Source organism: Pristis pectinata, chromosome 26 (assembly GCF_009764475.1).
Source record: "Pristis pectinata isolate sPriPec2 chromosome 26, sPriPec2.1.pri, whole genome shotgun sequence".
Classification (NCBI taxonomy): Eukaryota; Metazoa; Chordata; class Chondrichthyes; order Rhinopristiformes; family Pristidae; genus Pristis; species Pristis pectinata.
Window position 1 is genome coordinate 30,705,048 of NC_067430.1, and position 23,435 is coordinate 30,728,482.

The 23,435-nt window shown below is 45.1% G+C and overlaps 1 long non-coding RNA gene across 1 annotated transcript in view; it reads right to left on the reverse strand.

Annotated features, from left to right (window-relative positions):
• Nucleotides 1-588: 588 nt before the first annotated feature.
• Nucleotides 589-23,435, reverse strand: part of LOC127583322 (uncharacterized) — a 153,547-nt gene continuing 130,700 nt past the window's right edge. Inside the window, exons 2-3 of the long non-coding RNA XR_007958245.1 lie at nt 1,071-1,301; nt 589-998 (exon numbers count right to left, since the gene is read on the reverse strand). This is a non-coding gene — a long non-coding RNA (uncharacterized LOC127583322). The remainder of the gene's footprint in view (nt 999-1,070; nt 1,302-23,435) is intronic.

A 23,435-nucleotide genomic window follows, 5' to 3' on the forward strand; every position in this document is an offset into this window, starting at 1 on the left:
TGTGACCTTCCTCACATTTCTCCATCTGCCCAAAGACTGACAGCACAGGAATGGAACATCCAGCTCACCGAGCCTGCTCCAGCTGAGACGGTGCCAATACTTTATCAGGGCTGACGCAAAACCAATAAATGAAGTGGCAGTTTAAACATTTCACTTGGGAAATTATTGTTTCAGAAGCTGGATTTGAAACATGTACTTTGAGGGCTTATTCTACTTTAATGACTGTAATCAGCTATGGTTTGGAAAATGGATTTTACAAAACCAGTTAACATTTACATCAAATGTGAAAAGTCCAAAGTACATTAGAGCCATGTTTATAGAAAGTGTGAGCACAATATTCTGGTTATCTGTGTTGCTAAGCTCCATTGAATGAGCTAATAATGTGAATAAATTTAATGTGAGACCTAGTCTACTGAAACAAGTGTGTTCTATGTGGCTTCCACAAACTCGAGAAGCTGAATGGCTTACCCCTGTTCTTGCTCCAAACATTTCACTGGTCTGCCTCAGGAACTCCCCTGGGATAATAAACATTTCCCCCACTTGTGCTGAGGAATGCGGCTTCATTCAATGTCCGTATCTACAATTGGACCTCACCTTGGACCTCCTTGCCATTGACCCAATGTTTATTGACCATCTCTGGTGCCCAAGAGAAGCTGGTGGTCATCTGCCTTCTTGTGAAGGAGCAGAGCACGCCACTGGTGAGCAGGGTTCTGGTGAAGGCCCTCAGGGCAGTTGAGGAGGGAGTTCCAGGATTTATGTCACATTCACTGTGTTTACATTTTGCTGGCAAGTGAACAGTTTAGATGATTCATCACTCCCACTTACTGCTTTCTGTTGATTCGGTAAAATGCCGAGACTTTCTCCTTCCACATGTTCCTCAATCTGCCTCGAGTTCCTTTTTCTCCTCGCCAGAAAAGCTTGGGTTCTTTCTCAGCCGCTGGGTGGTGAACTCCCATTCTTATAGCAGAAAATACTGCAGACACACAATCGGGCAGCATCTGAGGGGAGAGAACCAGAGTTAGTCTTCAGCCAATGTCTTTCTGAAGAATCAATGCAGATGGTTAACTCACCACAGATGTTGATGTCTCCAGCACTTTCTGCTTTTGCTTTAGATCTCCAGTAATTTGCTTAGCTAAAGTATTCAGCCTGATGATTGTCCCTTCAACTGCAGTTTTCCTAACACAGTCGATCCTACTTCCCATCTGAGGTGGACCCTTGAGGTTGAAGGGAATTTGTTACTTCTTCCGGTTCAGAGAAGCTTGAACTTGAGCTGGCTGTCGTTCACCTGCTGCCACGTGGCTCTGAAAGAGTAAAGTCTTGGTCCATTGGCAAGGTCACAGACCACTGGAGACAAAGCCCTCCTGCACAGATGCACGGTTGAATGTGTGCATACATGCACACACAAACACTCCCACACAGGCATGAGTGCATGTGTACACACACACGTACACAGACTTGTGTGTGCACCAGTAGATGTGAAAGTAAACCACATACTTTGACACAGATCTAAGGAAAACTTTGATCGGCCTTGGTGGACAAAAGAACATGGGAAATAGGTACAGGAATTGTCCATTTGCCCCCATGACCTGCTCCACCATTCAATAAGGTCATGACTCTGATCTTGGCCTCAGTTCCAATTCCATCCCTGTACCTAGAACCCTGGACTCCTATGTAGTCCAAGATCCCTTGAATACATTCAATGATACAGCACTGCAGATCTTGGGGATTGAAATTCCAAATATTCACAACATCCTGAGAGAAGAATTTCCTCTTCATCTGAATGGGCAAGTCCTTATTATGAAACTGTGCCGAGTTCTAGATTTCCACCCCCCCCCCCATTAGAGGAACGTCCTCTCTGATCATCTGGAAAGTGTGCCGGCAACATTGGAGGGAGGTCATCAAAACATTGTGGCACAGGCTGAACACCCCTTTCGCCACAGAGATAACCAAACGATCCATTTCTACTTGCTGGAATCCAAAACATTGGAAAATAATGAGAAATGGGAATGGAAGTGTGTTATAGTCACTTAGCCCCATGGTTTGTCAGTTTGGGATTAAACATTGGTCTGGAGCACTTGGGTAAGAACAACAGAGTTCAGGGAGATCCAGCAATGGGTCATCATGAAGGTTTGGGGAAGAGTGTACAAAGATGTGTACAAATATTGTGCAGATGGAGAAAGAGGCCAAGGAGAGGATACAGCAGTGGCATTGACATTGATTGCCAAAGCAAAGAAGTGCAATAGAAGTGATTTGCCTGCAGCACAGTGAACCACGATGGCCCAATTCTAGAGGAAAGGGTCCAGAGTATAATGAGATTCACTTGTCTCAGGAAGCAATATCTTTTTCCTGTTATTGAGCGATCCAGTACCCGAGGGCATGCATTTAAGGTGAGGGGGTAGGTTCAGAAGAGACATGAGGGGTAAGGTTTTTACTCAGAGTGGTGGATGCCTGGAATGTATTGTCTGATAGGGTGGTGGAGGCAAATTCATTGGGGGCTTTTAAGAGGGGCTTAGATGGGCACATGAATAAGAGGAAAATGGAGGGATATGGACATTCTGTAGGTAGGAGGGATTAGCTATGTCAGCACAACATTGTGGGCCGAAGGGCCTGTTCTGTGCTGTACTGTTCAATGTTCAATATGTTCTATGGTACAGGGTCCATGGTACAAGACTCCTCACCAGACACAGCCACCAAAGTGGTTCCGGGCATTGTAAATATTCCTGGTGGGAGTGTGGGACTGCCAGTGTGGTTTGAGCATTATCAATGCTTGCTTATGATGGCGCAGGAGGCCATTGGCTCCACGCCAGTCCCCAGCAGACCAATCCTGTCATCCGTACACCCTCCCTTCCCCCTGTAGCCAGATACTCATTCTCTCACATGCCCATCGACTTCCCTTCAATTTTTTTTACTGCTTACGCTAAGGAGTACTTTAGAGTGACCAATTAAATAGTCAGTATGTATTAGGGCTGTGGGAGGAAACCCACACAGTCACAGGAAGAACATGCGAACTTCACAGACAGTGCTGGAGGCCAGGATGGAACCTGGGTTGCTGGAGCTGGAGACACCAACACTACCTGCTGTACTCTTTAGGACAGTTATTGATGTTGTTTCCAATTTCTGATGTGAAATTGGAAACTTGCCCACATCCCCAGTTTCAAATCTTTGAATTTCAACTAGAGCTTTAAGGATAGAAAATCCAAGTGATCAGACTCCTAAACTCCCAAGAGACATGGTCCCAGAGAAGTTCCACATTACATGTGTGTGTATTTGTTAGATGATGTGTGACAGCTCTTCATCCTCCAGCATAGTCAACTGGATGATCTCCATCCTTGTCCATCCTGTTGCAACTTGATCACCTCCAGCAATGCCTTCCCATGTCTGCACCATCTCCCGTCTCCCCTCAGGGATCCATCTTCCACCTCCACCATCCCTACACCCTGCCTCTCAGTGACAGCATCACTTTCCAAATGTGTACACAACAGAAATGCATTTTGCATTTATGTTAAGATAATCAGTGCTTCGTATCTAGGAGACAATGTTTGCTGCCTTGTAAATAAAATTATGCTTTTTAACTTAGAGTCATTACAGCATAGAAGCAGGCCCTTTGGCCCAACTCATCCATGCTGCCCGTTGCCCAGTGAGCTGGTCCCATCTGCCTGTGTTTGGCCCAGAGCCCTCTAAACCTCTCCTATCCATGGACTTATCTAGGTGGCTTTTAAACATTGTTAATGTGCCCACCTCAACCAGTACTTCTGGCAGCTCATTCCAAATACGCACCACCCTTTGTGTGAAGCTGCCGCCCCTGATGTCCCTTTTAAATCTCTGACCTCTGATCTTAAACCTATGCCCTCTTGTTTTCAGCACCACCTCCCTGGGGGAAAGACTGTGCTTTCACCCTGTCTATGCCCCTCAAGATCTTATACACCTCTATAAGGTCACCCCTCAATCTCCTACGTTCCAGGGAATAAAGTCCAAGTCCACACAACCTCTCCTTGTAACTCAGGCCCCCAAGTCCAGGCAACATCCTGGTAAATCTTTTCTGCACTCTTCCTAGTTTAATAACATCTTTCCTACAACAGAGTGACAAAAACTGTTCACAATACTCCAAGTGAGGCCTCACCAATGCCTTATATAACTGCAACATAACTTCTATAGTGATTGCCCTGACTGAAGGCCAGCATGCCAAGCACCTTCTTCACCACCCTGTCTGTGACACCACTTTCTGGGAACTATGTACTTGCACCCCTAGGTCCCTCTGTTCCACAACACGTCCCAGGGCCCCATCATTCACTGTACTTCTGGTGGACCATCTAGTGTTCACCATTCGACTCCGGAAAGGAACAGTTTTGCAGTACATCGGCTGATCAAAACAACAGTGTGAACTCAGTATTTTTAGATTCATCTGTCTGGAAACTTGTCTGCTGGAGATGTGTGCAAACAGTCTTCCGGTTAAATGCCTTTTTCCGCTGGACCATTAACATTCTCAGCTGTGTTTCCTCCTCCAGAAAAACACCTCAAGTCCAGGGAGAGATGGGTGAAGGAAGTTCTGAAGGACATGGCAACAAACTGAAAGCAGCATTAGTTCAATCAACAGTGGGAGATCGATAGGGACAAGCAAATATTGTAGCCGCTGGAAACCTGAAATAATGTCATAGAGTCATCCAGCACTGAAACAGGCCCTTCATCCCAACTGGTCCATGCTGACCAAGATTCCCATTTAAGCTAGTCTCAATCCCCATGTTTGACCCATATCACTCTTAAAAACTTTTCCTATCCGTGTGCCTTTCAAATAGTGTTAATGTACCTGCCTCAACCGCTTCCTCTGGCAGCTCGTTCCAATACACTGACCAATCCAGGTGAAGAAGTTGCCCCTCAGATTAAAACAGCAGTGAACACAGGTTCATTAATAACTGGAGTAAACACGGGGGGGGGGGGGGCAGTGTTGCCCAGCCAAGTGGTTCTGACTGAGTAGCTGTACCAGAGTCTGTTCTAGTACCCAACTCCTCTGGACAGCACCTTACAGGCATGGACAGTCACACAATCCATGCCACCTAATACTGCACCAGGCCCTGACATGTCCCTGCACAGCTCCCAGCTGAATTGGAACGGAGGCTCAGGCCTTAAAGTGGCAGGGCTATCCTCCACAGAACAACTGCCTGGCAGTTATTCCCATGTGTAAATGCACAAATATAGTGAACAGAATGTTGAACCTTTGAACAGTCAGTCCACTTTGCAGCTCTTCATAGGAGAACCTATCCCAAGTAGAGGCTAGTGAGATGGAGTATCTGCCGAGTGTGTATGGAGGATACCTCCTTCACACTATTGGCTCTCAGAATAACCTCTACTCTGGGGAGATAAACAGCTTAATGGAACCCCATGCACAAAAGGTTAGAATATCAGGAGAGCAGTGAAGCACTGAGGGGATTGTCTCTCTGTAAACTAGTGACAAGGCAGGCTGGACAAAAAGTCATAAAAATAAAACGTTCGGAGGGTCAGGCAGCATCTGTGCTGAGAGAAGCAGTTACTGTTTCAGGTCAATGAGGGAAAGAATAGGCAGAACTTTGTCCTGAGCCTGAAAACCCAACCAGCAACCAGGGATGTGGAGGCACGTCACTCTGCCAAAGTTCTGTCACATCAAGTTGAGTCAAGTTAATTGATGATGTACTGATGCGATGAAATGATCTGTATGGACGGCATGCAAAACAAATTTTTTCTGTGCCTTGGTACATGTGACAATAATAAACCAATTTACCAAGTACAGTGAGGTACAGGTACAATGAACTTGCTTGCAGCAGCATCATGAACACAGATACAGACAGCACACAACAGATTATGTGCCATTATTAAAGGTGCGTTCTTCTTGCTGCCCGTGTAAAATTCCATACTGGACCAAGACACATTGAGCCAGCCAGTCTCCTGAATCTCTTTCGGGGGGCATCACACATTGATGAGGGTTGGTTTATCATTGAAGTCTTGTTGAGAAAGTGCAACGTGCAATTCCAACATTAGCAAACTCTGGACAGTGAAAGAGCAGAACAAGTCAGAGCACAGAGCCCTAATTAAAAACACATTCAGTTGTTGCAGCTGGACTCACTGTCTGTATCCAATTGGATTTCCTTTGAGGCACATAATGATCATAATCTGATGTGAATCAAGCACAGACTAATTTTGTTGGGGGGGGGCGGGGGTTGCTGTTGGTAGATTCTGTAATGTTTAATTTAGAGGCAAATGTTGCTCCGACACCAATTGCAGCCAACTTACTTGCAGGGCATTACAGTGAAGTGTCATTCTCATTAAAACTGATCAGATAGAACAGATTGTACTGCGTGCAGAGATGTTTGGACAAGTACAACTGGCATGAGCTGCTCAGGGAGAACAGAATCTGAAGTGACTTCTGATTACAGTAGGGATTTTTATAGCTACTTATGGGAGTAGATAAGAAGTTGAGCTGGGCATGAAGTCTCTAAAGCCTACTCCCCCTTTCAGCAGGACCGCAGATGGTCTGATCTTGGCCTTAGCTCCACTTTCTTCCCAGTTCCCTCCTTTTACAGAAATCAAAGGTTTTCCCTCTGCACCAAACATTGGCATTGAATATGTTCAAAGATTCAGCCTCAATAGCCCTCTGGGACAGAAGTCCAAATGTGCACAATTCCTTGAGAGAAGAAACTCCTCCTCTGTCTCAATCGACACCTCCTGGTGCTAGATACCTCCTCTCAGCAGCCTCTGAGCTTCCCTACAGAATCAGACATGGTTCAATAAGATCACCTCTTATTCTAAAGAGGCCCAACTTACTCAACTGTTCCTCATAAGACACCCCCCTTCAACCCAGTGAACCCCTCTGAACCTTCTCCAAGTACACTGCTCAAATAATGAGACCAAACACCGCACTGAGCTGTGATACAGACTCACCAACACTGTAGAGTTGTGGCAAGATTTTGCTGTTTCAATATTCCAACCCCCTTTTTTTTTTAAAGAAGCAGTGACCCATGTATTGGTTCATTGTCATTTCTGAATCAACACTTGGCTTGTAAATTGTCTTTAATTTTCTCTGCATGTAAGACCAGTGGAAATACTGAAAAAGACCACATTTCTATAGCACCTTCCTGAATGTCCCAGGTCCTTTCATAGCCATTGAAATATTTGTGAAAAGTGGTCATCCTGGGAAACACAGCAGCCAATTTGTACACAAGCTCCCACAGACAGCAACTGATTGGATCTGATGTAGTTGCCGAGACTGGTTCAAGGATAAATATTGTCCAGGACAAGGCTCCTGCACCATGGGACTTCTCAAATGGAAGGGCAACGGGACCTTAGCTTACACATCTCAGGGGAGTCCAGTAGTGTAGCAGTCTCCCAGTCCATCAGCTGGACCTTAGTGAACTGTTCCTTGTATACTATAGGGCATAGCTTTAAGGTGAGAGGGTGAAAGTTTAAAAGATGTGTGGGGAAAGTTTGTTTTAAACAGAGTGGTAGGTGCCTGGAATGGGCTGCCAGGGATGGTGGTGGAAGTAGATACAATAGTGGCATTCAAGAGGCTGTTAGACAAACATGGATAGGCAGAGAATGGAGGAATATGGATCATGTGCAGGCAGAAGAGATTTAGCTTACTTTGGCATCATGGTCAGCACAGACATGGTGGGCCAAAGGGCCTGATCCTGTACTGTCCTGTTCCATCAGTGTTCAATCACTTCCTTTATGAAAATGTGGGAACTTTGGAAACCTGGAGCTCCTTCCCTTAAGTTTGCCCCTTCATTTTCTTTGCTCAACTTTACTTCATGCTTATTCCCACAAGCTCTGGAAACGAGGCCTTTAAATGATCAGTGTGACCAGCAGTCAGGTGACATATGGTTCCTTCCACAAGGGTAACAGCCTTTCATTTATTTGTTTTTTTTTTTAAAACAATGTTCAGTTTGCTTCAGGATAACGTGCATTGCCACTTCCCCAACCTGCACACTGTTACGTGAAACAGCCAGCCTCATTTGCAAGTCCTGTGTGGTTTTATTTGCCAGTAGCATTACTTGGACAATTTTCTGTGTACACTTGAAGGTCAGATTCTCCTCTGAAAGCAAATGCCTCTGAATCCAGTCATTAGTCATTCTGCACATTAACCTGTCCCTTACCATATCAGAGAGTGTTGCCATAATTAGTCCTGTGATACCTTCCCCAATTTGCCTTATACTCAGCCACCATAACATGAGGTTTTAGAGTCACAGAAACAGGCCCTTCAGCCCACCACAACCTTTTTATCCACCTGCACTAATCCCATTTGCCTGCATTAGGACTGTATCCTTCTATGGCTTATCTAATTGTCTGTCTAAGTGCCTCTTAAACATAGTAATTGTACCTGATTCCACTCCCTCCCCTGGCAGCACACTCCAGATATCAGCCTCCCTGTAAAAATTTAACCCTAAGATCCCCTTCAAATCTGACCTCTTGCCATATATGCCTTTGTTTTTGGTATCCCTTCCATGGGAAAAAAAATTCTGACTAGCTACCTTATCTTATATACTTCTGTCAGGTTTCCTAACCATGAATCAAGCTTAATCTTTTACATGATCTCACTTGGCCTTAGGTAAAAGTGATCCTGTAATAAATCCACCAATTCCATAAATATTTGATGACCAGGTCTCTCCAGGCTCAGCAGGTTTCTTAATCAAAATGTCAGAGTGCCACCACACATTAGTAAAGACAACTGTTTATTTTCAACATTGATGTTGTCAGCAGCAAAAAATGCAGGATGCTGGAGTTTATATGTTAGTATGGATTGACCAACTGACAGCAGAATTCAGATGGGGGTGGGGGGGGGGGTCATTTTCAGGTTGACAACCTGTAACCAGGGAGGTCCCACCAGAGACTGCAGATGCTGGAATCTGGAGCAACAATCTGCTGGGGGAGCTCAGCAGATCTGTTTGGGTGGGGTGGGGGGTGGGGGGGGGGGGCAATGAGGTGGGGAAATAGTCAACATTTCAGGTCAACCTGATGCAGAGTTTCAACCCAAAATGTTGACAATTGTTTTCTCCCCACAAATGCTGCTCAACCCCAAGTTCCTCCAGCACTAGTACCACAGGGACCTGAGCTGAGAACTCAGCAGTATACTATATATGACTGATTTTTGGAAAGAAGCAAATATACTGTAGCCAAATTTGTAGATGATACAAAAGTAGGAGGAAAGCCAAGAGAAGATACTGAGTGGTGCGGCAAGTAGAACCACTACCTCACTGCTCCACCAAGCCCTGTTCAATCCTGACCTTGGGTGCCGTCTACACGTCCTCCTGTGACTATTCTGCTTTCCTCCAATGTCCCCAAGGACATACAGATTAACAGGTTAATGGGCCACTGAATTGCTCCCAGCATATAGGTGAGTGGTAGAATCTGGGGAGAGACTATGAGAATGTGAGAATAAGATGAATGTAGGATGTGTAAAAGTGGGTGGTTGATGGCCAGCTTGGACAATAGGCTGAAGGGCCTGTTTCCGTGCTGTATCTCTTGATGACTCTGCGAGGTGTTGAAGGTTTGAGCGAGTGGGCAAAGTGACGGCAAAGAGGATTGGGGGGAAAATGTGAAGTCATTCACTTTGGAAGGAAGAATGATAAAGCAAATTATTACTTCAATGGAGGAAGACATCAGAAAGCTGCAGCACAAAGGGGTTTGGGTGTCCACAGACATGAAACAAAGCTGTCAGACAGCTGAAGCAGGAGATCGGGAAGATTAAAGGAATGCTGACGTTATTAAAAAGGGCTTGGAGTATAAAAGTAAGGAATGCAGGGTACTAGTGAGGCCACATCGAGCATTGTTATTATAACATTGTTTGTCATCGCTGGAGACACTTTGGAGGAAGTTCATTGGGACAATCCAATGTATGGAGGAACTGTCATTTGAGGAAAGGATCAACAATCTGTAGTGGCTGGAGTTTGAAGAATGAGAGGTGATATTATTTATGCATGGTAGATTTTTTTTAAAAAAGGTCTGGACAGGGTAAATGCTGGGAGGTGGTTTCTCCCTATGGGAAGTGTAGGGAGAGAGGGCACAGTCTAAGTTGGTAAATCAGTTTATTATTGTCACATGTACCAAGGTACAGTGAAAAACTTGTCTTGCATACTGATCATACAGATCAATTCATTACAGTGCATTGAGGTAGTACAGGGTAAAACAATATCACAAGCAGAACAAAGTGTTACAGTCACAGCGAAAGTGCAGTGCAGGCAGACAATAAGGTGCAAGATCAGAATGAGGTAGATGGTGAGGTCAAGAGTCCATCTTGACCTCACGATTAAGTGTGAGCCCAGTTAAGAATGAGATGAAGAATTTCTTCTCTCAAAGGGTTGAGAGTCTTTGGAATTAGTCATACAGCACAGAAACAGGCCCTTCGGCCCAACTTGTCTATGCGGACTGTTGCCCAGCAAGCTGGTCCCATCTGCCCACGTTTGGCCCAGAGCCCTCTAAACCTCTCCTATCCATGGACTTATCTTGATGGCTTTTAAATGTTACTAATGTGCCCACCTCAACCACTATTACTGGCAAATACACACCACCCTCTGCGCGAAGAAGCTGCCCCGATTGAATTCTTATCCTAGAAATCTGTGGAAGAATCTTGGATACATTCAAGACTGAGATAGATTCTTAGTTGGGAAGGGAATCAAAGTGTAATCTGGAGAGAGCATAAAAATGGATAAGGAAAGTTGGATCAGCCATGGACTTACTGAATAGAAGAGAAGGCTCAAGGGACCAAATGGCCGACTTAGATTTCTTCTGGTCATATAGCATCTTGTAACATTCGCTTATCATCTGGGCTTGAGAGCCAAATCCTGCAATCAAGTCCATTGTGGTTACATTCCTTTCCCTATTATTTTATTAATAGAGGTTTGTTGGACCTTCCTTATTCCCGTGTTTTGGTTTTTTAATGTTTCCCTTCAGTCCGACCTGACTTCAAGGACAATTTTTTTCTTTGCCAATATGTTGTATCTTTAAGTACAAAAGAGGACATTGGTTTTTGACCTTGAGGAAATGTATTTATTGTCAAAGCTGCTGTGTATGGCTGCAAACAGTCCTTACAGAGAGCAACCAAATGGTGTCCACCAAAGGTCAATGCCATGACACAAGATAAGCTCCCAAAAATACATTGCGCTCTGCTGACTTGGAGGGGCAAAATTGTCAACTATGTACATCCAATTATATATTTTACTGCTGAAATGATATACATTAGTGCTCTCACCATTACCTTCAAGGGCAATTAGACCTGCACCTTGCCTTGCTAGTGATGATCTGATCCCTAAAGTGTATTATTTCTTTTTAAAGCTAGAAAGAGTACAGAGGACATTTGCAAGGATGTTGCTGGGACTCAAGGGACTGATTTATAGAGAGGGGTTGAGCAGGTTGGGCTTCCCCCCCCCCCCCATTGGAGTGTAGGAGAGCGAGGGGTGACCTTATAGGTGTATAAAATCATCAGGGGCGTAGATCGGGTGCACGTGCAGAGTCTTTTCCCAGGGTTGGGGGTTCAAGAACTAGAGGGCATAGGCTTCAGGTGAGGGGGGTGGGGGGGGGGGGAAAAAAAGAGGTTGGTGGGGAGGGAAGAGAAATGTAATCCAAACCTGAGGGGCATTTTCCATCCAGCAGGTGGCCCATGCATAGAATGAGCTGCCAGAAAAAGATACATTAACAATATTTAAAAAGGTACTTGGACAGATACGCAGATAGGAAATGTTCAGTGGGATATGGGCCAAATGGGACCAGCTTAGATAGGAATCTTGGTCAGTTGGGCCGAAGGGCCTGTTTCTGTGCTGTTGGACTCCATGAAACCTTTCCTCTGATGTCGGGGTTGTTTCATTATAACATGAAGTTTATTTTAATATCAGGGAAATTAAGTTTGAATTCCATGTAGCACTCAGAGTTAACATGGAAAGGATAAACAGTTCTCACAGAAAAAATAATGGTGCATTGGCAAATTGAAGAAGAAAAGCTCATTTATATGGGATAAGGGTTCTGGCACTGTGTTTTCTGAGGTGACACCTTGATACCTCCTCAGACTCGGGAGTAATTGTAGTGAACTCTGACAACAGCAAGTTCTATCTGGCCTGCTGTTCAGCACTTTTTTTCCCCAGGACAGATTGTCCATTGACATTTGCAAACCAATCCTTTCTACTGCATTCCTCCCATGGGATCTAAGATGAGCTGTCAAGTTGTGAAAATGTACACAGTGCCATCAATACAGAGTGCAGACCAGGAATGAGAAATAAAAGAACAAAGACTGACCCTGACAGGAAACTGAAGAGCAAAAGGAACCACAGTAACTGCTGCATCCATTAGTGGTTGGCTCCTGGCTGGGGACAGGATCACAGACTTAAAGTGTAAGATAGAAGACACAGGAAGGACCTTGCGTGGGGAGTGGTGATCGTCTCTCTCCCTGGAAACAAGAGTCGATCAGGGCTTTCAAAAGGGCCTTGAAAGGCATCATCTTATTTGAGGGGGAAATAATTTGCATGGCTATGGAAAAGAGCTGGAAAGGGACTGAATGGAAGTGTCCACAGGAGCTGGCATGAACTAGATGGAGTGAAAGGCCACCTTCAGGTCTGTCATAGTTCTATCGTTCCACTTCATTTCTCAAACCTGCCTCAAAGCACTTTAAAATTTGTTGTTAAAGTGGCAAATATGGCATAGGATGATCCCACACAAATACAATGATGAAGTGTGAATGAATCTGCTTTGGGCAGTGTTGCTGAGAGAAATATTGTCTGGGACATGAGAACATTGTCAGGGAACCTTTAATATCCAACCAGGAGAGACCTGCAAATTTATTGCTTTAAATTATTTAATTAATCCCACGCACAACTGTATTAACAGTTCTGCTGTTAGTTCATGAAGTTTTTAATAAATACATTATTGATATGTTGAAATATTCATGAAAGATGTGGAGCTGGTTGAATCAAAGCGTCCACAGTGAACACAAGAGACAGAGCCGGAGTCATTTTCCTGGAACAACAGCCATGTCCCAGGAGAGTTAAACAACCTGGGCACGCACACTCCAGAGTTTAGGAAAGAATCGCATTGAAGTGTTTAAAATCCTTATTAGGTTTGACAGGGTAGATGTGGAGTTGATGCCTGCCCAGCCAGGGTCTCTGGACAAGGGTCAGTGTCTCAAAATAAAAGGGGTTGGCTGTTCAGCACAGAAATAAAGAAAATTCTTCACCCAGAGAGTGGTGAATCTTCAGACTTCTGTTGAAGAGGGGTGTGGAGGCTCAGTCACTGTACATGAGCAAAGTTAATAGATATTTTTGGATATTAAAGGGAATTGAGCAGGATGCAGTTAGTGAGGTAAAGTGGTACTAACAGATCAGCCATGAATCTTACTGACTGATGGAGCAGGCCCAAGGACTGAGTGGCCAACTACTTCTGATGTTCTTATGAGTTTAAGCTGTGTCTCTGGCAGGCAGACCGATGCCAAAGAGTCCCACTGAGCTGGATGAGAAAGACTTGCCCTAATGACTAGGCAGCCCTCCAGCTCAATGTTTGGGGTTCAATGTTCTCAGATAATCAGGATTTCCAGCAATCACTCCATGTTCCTTAGGTCATCTCAGGTAACCATGTCACATTCATGTCCTCCAGTCTGACCTTCTGTTCCTCGGGGCCACTGCCTTGTACAAGATCCTCTTATCTCTAGCCTTCCCCCTGCTACTGGCTTATCACTACAGGGGTCTTCTCCCAGGGCAAGTATTTATCCTCCATCACAGACCACCTGTTCATGGAGTCATACAGCACAGAAACAGGCCCTTCAGCCCAACTGGTCCATGCTGACCAAGATGCCCCATCCAAGCTAGTCCCATTTGCCAGCATTTGGCCACTAACCTTCTAAACCTTTCCATGTACCTCTCCAAGTGTCTTTTAAATGTTGTTGTACCTGCCTCAACCACTTCCTCTGGCAGCTCATTCCATATACTGACCACCCTCTGGGTGAAAGAGTTGCCCCTTGGGCTCCCATTAAATCTCTCCCCTCTCAACTTAACCTGTACCCTCTAGTTCTTGATTCCCCAACCCTGGGGAAAAGACTGTGCATTCACTATCTATACCCCTCATGCAGGTTATCACACTGTCATGTGGGATCTTGCTGTGCACAAATTGGCTGCCATGTTTCCTGTGCTGCAATGACCACAGATCACTGGCTGTAAAGCATTTTGAAGTACAGAATCCTTGTGGCACAGAGGCCAAACAGCCCATTGAGTCTCTGCCAGTTCCCAGCAGACCAATCCGTGGTCCCATTGCTCTGCTGATACTCCACAACCTTGCAAATTACCGTCGCTCAGTGCCGATCCAATTCCTCAGGACCCTGGTTAACTTTTCACACCCCTTTACAGACTGCGATTTGCTGAACCTATCTTCACTCCACCCCTGGACTTTCTGCTCAAAACCCCAATCCTTGAACTGTGTACTAACTTCATACTCCCTCACCATGCAGAAAGAGGCCTTTCAGCCCTCCTAGTCTATGCCAGCTCAGAATATTCCCATTCCTCCAGCCATTTCCCTGTAACCTATCTTTCTCAAATGGTCTATACTCCCCATATCCTCAGGGAGCCATCTCCACTCAGGGTGATTTACAGCAACCAATCAACCCACTGACTTGAACATCTCAGGGATGTGGGGGAAACCCATAGAGAGAACATGTGAATGCCAAACACACAGCAGAGGTTAGAGTCTAGCCTGGATCAGTGAGGCAGCAGCACAACCTGCTACACTGCTGTGCTGCCCAGGCAGAGACACCTTCATTTCACCCCTTGTCTCCAAGCCCCACAATCTTGTACCTTTTATCAAATTTCCTCAATGTTCTTTACTCAGGCAGCATGCTCTTCTTCACCAATTCATCAGTTAAATATGTCAAGAAGTTTATAGCATAGAGGTTCTACTCTTCATTCTTGACATTAAACTATTTTGCTAATGCTGGCCAGTAACATGGGTTATCTGTGCATAGGTAAATGGGATTGATGGGATATCAGTTCAAGCATGATGGGCCAAATGGCCTCCTCTGTTGTACCATACAAGGAGGCCTATGTGTATCAAAACTGAACAGAAATTGGGTCATTTCAATGGCCCTTCCTACTTAGTACTGAAAATGAAGTCAGAAACAAACACCATGGCAACACCCAACTACCATAATGCACAATACCAAGGTGTGAATTAATGCAGCCTTTCTCCTTTGATATGTGCATCTTTGATCCATTAAAAACAAGTTTTCTTACAAATCAGATACAGCAGCATTACAGCAGAATACAGCATGTCTTATGAGGATAGTTTGAGCGAGCTAGGGCTTTTCTCTTTGGAGAGGAGGATGAGAGGTGGCTTGATAGAGGTGTACAAAATAAGAGGCATAGATCAAGTGGACAGTCAGACTTTTTCCAGCATGAAAATGGTTCACTTGAGGGGACATATAAAAAAAATTAAGGTGATTGGAGGAAGGTACAAGGGGGATGTCCAGGGTAAGTTTTTTTAAAACTATAGAATGGTGGGTGCATGGAACACACTGCCGGCAGAGGTTGTGGGGGGCAGATACATTAGGGACATTTAAGAGACACTTAGATAGACACATGAATGATAGAAAAATAGGGGGCGATGTGGGAGGGAAGGGCTAGATAGATCTTAGAGCAGGATAAAATGTCAGCACAACATTGTGGGCTGAAGGGCCTGTACTGTGCTGTAGTGTTCTATGTGCTAAGTTCTACAATAGAAATAAAAGCTCATGTGAAAGTGTAAATGGACTGTGCTGTAATAAAAGTATAAAGTCCCAGCTAAGAACATGAATAAAGAAATAAGATAGAAGCAAGCTATTTAGCTCCTCAAGCCTGTCCCACTATTCAATAAGATGTTGGCTGATCCAGCCTCCCACATCCTTCCATTGCCCCAGAAATCTATTCCCCCTCAGTGTGCAGTACACAACTGGACACCAGAAGCCTCTGGGGTAAAACAGAACACCCCCTTCGGCCCACAATGCTGTGCCAACATTTTATCCTGCTCTAAGATCTATCTAACCCTTCCCTCCCACATAGCCCTCCATTTTTCCATCACTCATGTGAATAAGAGTATTTAAATGTCCCTAAAGTGTCTGCCCCCACAACCTCTGCTGACAGTGCATTCCACGCACCCACCAGCCTGTGGAAAAAAACTTACCCCTGACATCCCCCTTATACCTTCCTCCAATCACCTTAAAATTATGCCCCCTCCTGTAAGCCATTGTCACCCTGGGGAAAAGGTCTGACTGTCCACTCGATCTATGCCTCTTATCTTGTACACTTTATCAAGTCACTTCTCTCCAAGGAAAAAAGCCCTAGCTCACTAAACCTATCCTCATAGGACATGCTCTCCAATCAAGGCAACATCCTGGTAAATCTCCTGTGCCCTCTAAAGCTTCCACATCCTTTCTATAATGAGGCAACCAGAACTGAACAATACTCCAAGTGTGGTCAGACCAGAGATCTATAGAGCTGTAACATCACCTCACAGTTCTTGAACTCAATACCCCAACTAATGAAGGCCAACACTCCATACACCTTCTTAGCAACCTTATCGACCTGCATGGCAACCTTGAGAGATCTATAGACATGGACCCCAAGATCCCTCGGTTCCTCCACACTGCTGAGACCCCTGCCATTAACCTTGTATTCCGCCTTCAAATTCAATCTCCTGGTGTATCACTTCAAACTTATCCAGGTTGAACTCCATCTGCCACTTCTCAGCCCAGCTCTGCATCCTATCAACCTCCTGTTGTGATCGACAGCAACCTTCCTCACTATCCACAACACCACCAACCTTTGTATCATCAGCAAACTTACCAACCCACCCTTCCACATCCTCATCCAAGTCATTTATAAAAATCACAAAGAGCAGGGCTCCCAGAACAGATCCCTGCAGAACATTACTGGTCAGCAACCTCCAGGCAGAATATGCTCCATCTACAACCACCCTCTGTCTTCTATGGGCGAGCCAATTCCGAATCCACACAGCCAAGTTTCCCTGGATCCCATGCCACCTTTCTGAATAAGCCTTCCATGAGGAACCTTATGGAAACACCTTACTAAAATCCATGTACACCACATCCACTGCTCTGCCTTCATCGATGTGCTTTGTCACATCCTCAAAGAATTCCAATCAGGCTTGTGAAGCACGACCTGCCCCTCACAAAGCTATGCTGACTGTCCCTAATCAGCCTGCGCTTCTCCAAATGCCCACAAATCCTGTCTCTAAGAATCTTCTCCAGTAATTTGCCCACCACTGAAGCAAGCCTCACTGGTCTGCAATTCCCAGGGTTATCCCTACTTCCTTTCTTAAAGGAAGGAACAACATTGCCACCCTCCAATCATCTGGCACTACTCCTGTGGCCAGTGAGGATGCAAAGATCATTGCCAAAGGCACAGCAATCTCTTCCCTCACTTCCCATAATAACCTTGGATATATCCCGTCCGGCCCCTTGACTTCTCTATCCTAATGTCTTTCAATGGTACCAGCACATCCTTTCTTCACAACGACATGTGCTAGTATCTGTCATGTGCCTCACAAATCTCTCATACCAAAGAAGTATTCATTAAGGACCTCCCCTACCTCTTCTGACTTCAGACATGTTTCCTTTTTTCCCTTCTATCTCTGATCAGTCCTACCCTCAGTCTAGTCATCCTCCTATTCTTCACATACATGTGGAACACTTTTGTTTTCCTTGATTCTACTCACCAAGGACTTCTCATGCCCCCTTCTAGCTCTCTCAAGTCCATTCTTAAGCTCCCTCCTGGCTACCTTGTAACTCTCCAGAGCCCTGTCTGATCCATGCTTTCTAGACCTCAGGTAAGCTTCTTCCTCTTGACAAGATTTTCTACATCTCACGTCAACCACGGTTCCTTCACTCTACCATCTTTACCCTGCCTCAGTGGGACAAACTTATCCAGAGCCCCACGCAAGTATTCCTTAAACAACCTCCACATTTCCATTGTGCACTTCCTCAAGAACATCTGTTCCCAATTTACGTTCCCAAGTTCCTGCCTAATAGCATCATAAATCCCCCTCTCCCAGTTAAATACTTTCCCATATCATCTGCTCCTATCCCTCTCCAAGGCTACGGTAAAGGTCAAATAGTTATGGTCACTATCTCCAAAATGCTCTCCCACCGAGAGATCTGAAACCTGATCAGGCTCATTGTCTAGTACCAGGTCCAGTACGGCCTCTCCTCTAGTCAGCCTGTCCACACACTGTGTCAGGAGTCCTTCCTGTACACACTGAACGAACTCTGCCCCATCTATCCCCTTTACACTAAGGAGGTGCCAATCAATATTAGGCAAGCTGAAATCACAGCTGTTATTTTTGCACCTCTCCAAAATCTGCCTCCCGATCTGCTCCTCAGTGTCTCTGCTGCTATTGGGAGGTCTGTAGAATACTCCCAATAGAGTGATCACTCCCTTCCTGTTTCTGACTTCCACCCACACTGACTCAGTGGATGATCCCTCCAGGACATCCTCCTTTTCCACAGCTGTGACACTGTCCCTGATCAGCAAAGCCACTGCCCTACCCCTTTTGCCTCGATCCCTGTCCCTTTTGAAGGATCTAAACCCTGGAATAATCAGCAGCCATTCCTGCCCTTGTGACAGCCAAGTCTGTAATGGCCACCACGTCATAGTTCCACGTACTGACCCATGCTCTAAGTTCATCAGCCATGTTCCTGATACTTCTCACATTAAAGTAGACACTTCAGCCCATCCAACTGACTGCAATTTTGCCCTTTCAACTGCCTCTCCTTCCTCAGTCTTTCTACACTCTGCAGCTACTTGTACACTAAATGAACCAAGCTCTGACCTATCACTCTGGTTCCCATCCCCCTGCCAAACTAGTTTAAACCACCCCCAACAGTTCTAGCAAACCTGCCTGCAAGGATATTGGTCCCTCTCTAGTTCAGGTGTAACCTGTCCCTTTTGTACAGGTCATACCTTCCCCACAAGAGATCCCAATGATCAATAAATCTGAAACCCTGCCCCCATTTCTCAGCCACACATTCATCTGCCAAATCATCCTATTCTTACCCTCACTGGCACGTGGCACAGGCAGCAATCCAGAGATTACTACCCTTGAGGTCCTGCTTTTCAGCTTCCTACTTCTCCCTATATTCCCTCTTCAGGACCTCATCTCTTTTCCTACCTATGTCATTGGTACCAAAATGTACCACAACCTCTGGCTGTTCACCCTCCCCCTTCAGAATGCTGTGGACCCAATCAAAGACATCCCTGACCCTGGCACCAGGGAGGAAACATACCATCCAGGAGTCTTTCACATCCACAGAATCTCCTGTCTGCTCCCTTACTATAGAATCCCCTATCACTATCACCCTCCTCTTCTCCCCCCTTCCCTTCTGCACCACACGAGCAGGCTCAGTGCCAGAGACCTGGTCACTACAGCTTTCCTCTGGTAGGTCATCCCCCCAACAGTATCCAAAGCAGTATACCTGTTATTGAGGGGAACAGCCACAGGGGTACTCTGCACTACCTGCCTATTCTCCTTCCTTCTCCTGGCAGTCACCCAGCTACCTGCCTCCTGCAGCCTCAGAGTGACTGCCTCCCTGTAGCTCTTGGCTACATACTCCTTGGTATCCCATAGGAGCCAAAGGTCATCCAGCTGCAGCTCCAGTTCCCTAACACTGTCTGTAAGAAGCTGCAGCTGGATGCACTACATGCAGATGTAGTTATCAGGGAGACTGGATGTCTCCCAGAACTCCCACATCTCACAAGCTGAACACACTACTGACCCTGGAGCCACTCTCACTGCTCTGCACTACAGGGAACACCAAATCAAAGGAAGAAAGAAACACACTTACCTTCACCTCTTCTCACTGAAGCCTCCTGAGCCTGAGCCTGAGCCTGAGCCTGAGCCTGAGCCTGAGCCTGAGCCTGAGCCTGAGCCTGAGCCTGAGCCTGAGCTGCCTCACTCTAACACTAGCCACTCACACAATGGCCACTCCACTTATACCTGCCTTACCTTTATTTGCTGCTGTTGATAAGCCAATCAGCAGGTAACAATTTGCAAATGTGCCTCGTTTAGACTCTTGCAAGGTGAAACTCACCAGCTCAGGCACAGAGACTCACCTCTTTTCAAATGTCCCGCTCCAAATCTCGCTCCAACTCCTGACTCTGCAAGTGAAACTCACATAGTGAGTTTACATAGTACTTTACATAGTAAAGTATTCCATAGACTCACAACTCTGAAAAAATGTTTCTCATCTTAACCCTGCATTGTTGATGCTCTATCACAAGTCCATACTCCCCCAGTTGAGTACTCTCCAACCCGAGTCTCACAGTAACCATGTTGTCAATATCTCAGAATCTACGCTGGGGAAAAGATCTGGCTGTCTACCCTGTCTATGGCTCTCAATTTGATAAACTTCTAACAGGTCTCCCTTCAGCCTCAGAATCTTATTTGGCAAAACTTATAGATCTGATTTTCCCTTCATAAAACCATCTTAACTGCTTAATCATATTTCCTCGTGTCCCGTTGCTGTACTATTTCAGCATGTTCCTAACTGGAGGATTACCCATTCTCCCCCCGTTCCAGAAATTGGGGAATTTTGGAAGACCATCACTAATATATCCGCAAATGTCAGGAAAATTGAGTTGGATGAATTGGAGTTGAATTTTTTAACCCTTGGAGTACTGAAGGTTGCAGTAACATGCTGATCACCAATTAAAATGTAGCCACAGAGAACAGAAGAGGAACATAACCTGGCATAACTGATCCATGTGGTTAAGATCAAATTAGTCAACTCAGTTACTGTGCAGGAAAGAGGATAAATACTTAGGATTTTAATGCAGAGAAAGGAATGTAATGCCGAATTGCAATTTTGAATTTCAATTCAAACGGAGTCACTCTGAACAGGTTCATGGAGCAGGTACCAGAAACAGTCTGGATGGAACTGAAATCTCTTGAACTGCAAATGTTTCTGAATCAGAGGTTTGTTAGCAGCCATTATCTGTGGGGCAGCGTTCAAAAATGTTTACAAATCTTAGAAAGGAATTAATTTACTTTCTTCTCACCTGATTTAGTTCTATGGAGAGCCCATTCATTACACACCTCGGTGAGTTCCAGTGCTGAACAATCCATTTCTTTTATTACAAAAGTTGGGGTAGACAAAATTTAAAGAAAGATTTGTCAGCATTGCCAATGCACCACGTATAGGTAGAGACTGGGGAATGGATTGGCTTTAAAAGTCATCCGTTCCCCAGTGGAATATTTGTCATCGGGTTGGCACAAGGGTTAATCTTTTACTTGAGTTCTGAGATGACCTGAACTTCAATATCCATCCCTGAAAACACATGTTCCAAACAGTTATCCAGTCTTGATACTGCTGCCATTTCAGTAAGCAAATCCTTAAAGGCCAGATCATGTCCACTGAGCTTGAGGACAAGAGAGAGCGTCCTGCTGGAAAGAGCAGAGGAGATCTACAAGGATGTTGCCAAGTTCCAAGGGACTGAGTTATAGAGACTTTTTTCATTGGAGTGTAGGAGACTGAGAGGTGATCTCATAGAGGTGTAGAAAATCATGAGGGGCATAGATAGGGTGAATGCGCACAGTCTTCTCCCCAGGGTTGGGGAATCAAGAACTAGAGGGCATAGGTTTAAGATGAGCGGGGAAAGATTTAATAGGAACCTGAGGGGCAAATTTTTCACCCAGAGGGTGGTCAGTATATGGAACGAGCTGCCGGAAGAAGTGGTTGAGGCAGAAGGCAGTAGATTCAAACCCAATGCAGGAATGTGGGCACAAAAGATGAGGCTGCTGTTCTGCTATGATAGTGAAGGAGAGCTGCACGTATAGAAGTATGATCCTTCAGATGCTCCATCAGACCAAGGCTTTGCCTGTTCTCTAAGGTAGATGCAAGACATAGTTGGAACAAAATCTGCAGTTGATGGAAATCTGAAATAATAAGAGAAATTGCTGAAAATATTCATCAGGCCAGGCAGTACCTATGGAGAGAGAGAAAAATTAATGTTTCAGTTGGATGACATTTCATCAGATCCCCAAGGTCTCTCTCTTCACAGAGGCTGCATGACTTGCTGAGCATTTCCAGTGTTTTCCGTTTATATTTGGTGTTAGTAACATGGGGAAAGGATTGTCTGCAATATCTTACAATGACACAGAAGGACACCATTTGGCCCATCGAGTCCATGCTAGTTCCCAGGGAGCAATCCCATTACCCCTCTCCTTATTTCTCTGTATCCCTCCAATGTATTCTCTCTCACACGTACCTACCAACTCTTTTGGTTCTTTTTTGCCATTATCCCACACCGATGGGTAATTCACACTAGCCAATTAATCTACCAGGATGTCTTTGGGAGGAAACCCACATGATCAGCAAGAATGTACAAACTTCACACAGACAAATCAAAACCGGATCCCTAGGGTTACAGGGCAACAGCACTAACTGCTGCTCCTCCATGCTGCTGGATTTACTGTTCAGAGGTCAGGTTAGAGGTGTTAAATCCAATGGGAACCATCGGAGAGTCAAAGCTGGCAACACCTCGGTCAAGACACAGCCCGAGATCTAAGTCACTGCTCCGGTGGAGCATCAACAGTGAGGTGCAGTCCTGTTTCACCAGGATCTGCCAGCCTTCACTGGTGTGACAGCATGAGAAACATGGCATAATTTTCCCTGAGAGAATATATTTCTTTCAACCCACTGCTGCTTCTGGGGTCTTGCTGTCCAGCCAGACAGCAGTATTCCCTGCAATGATAGCCTGTAAGGTTTGACCAGTATGCAAAATAGCTGATCGCAGGTGAAGCCTTTGAGAAACCTGAGAGTTACAATTATCCCATCCAACAGAAACATTCCCATCTGTGTCTTTCCAAAATATCTGACTGGTCAGGATAGCAATACACCAATGCAGTTACACAACATTAGCTCAAAGATTTTTGGGTAAGTTGATCTAAAACGTTCCCAGGTGCCATTGCACAACTTAGGTCCTTGTGATTAAGAATTCTTCAATTCAACAGGAAACTTTATTTTTTTAAAACAAAAGCAACTTTTTCTCGTTCTGAATGTGGAAATGTGAATATTTTCCACATAAAACAACTTTTATTTTAAAGAAGAACTTTAGCCATTTACAGACAAAACCATGGTCATTCTAAAGTAATAAAACCACCCGCACTCTCACAGTGAGTCAGATCACGCCTGCCAGTGCTGTAGCTGAAAACCTGAAAATGACTTCAGCCCCTTTGAAAATGACGGAGAATTATCGCAATCCAATTAGACAGAGGAGGCAGAGCCATCTTTACACAATAAGAAATCTCAGCCAAAGCATATTAACTAGAACAGACTCCAAATCAGTGAGGTGTGATGACAGCTTTGGGTTGGTGTGAATTAATGCTCCACCCTTTAATCCCTTCCATTTAACCATGTAGGTGTTTCTCTGACGTGATGTAATCTCGATCAC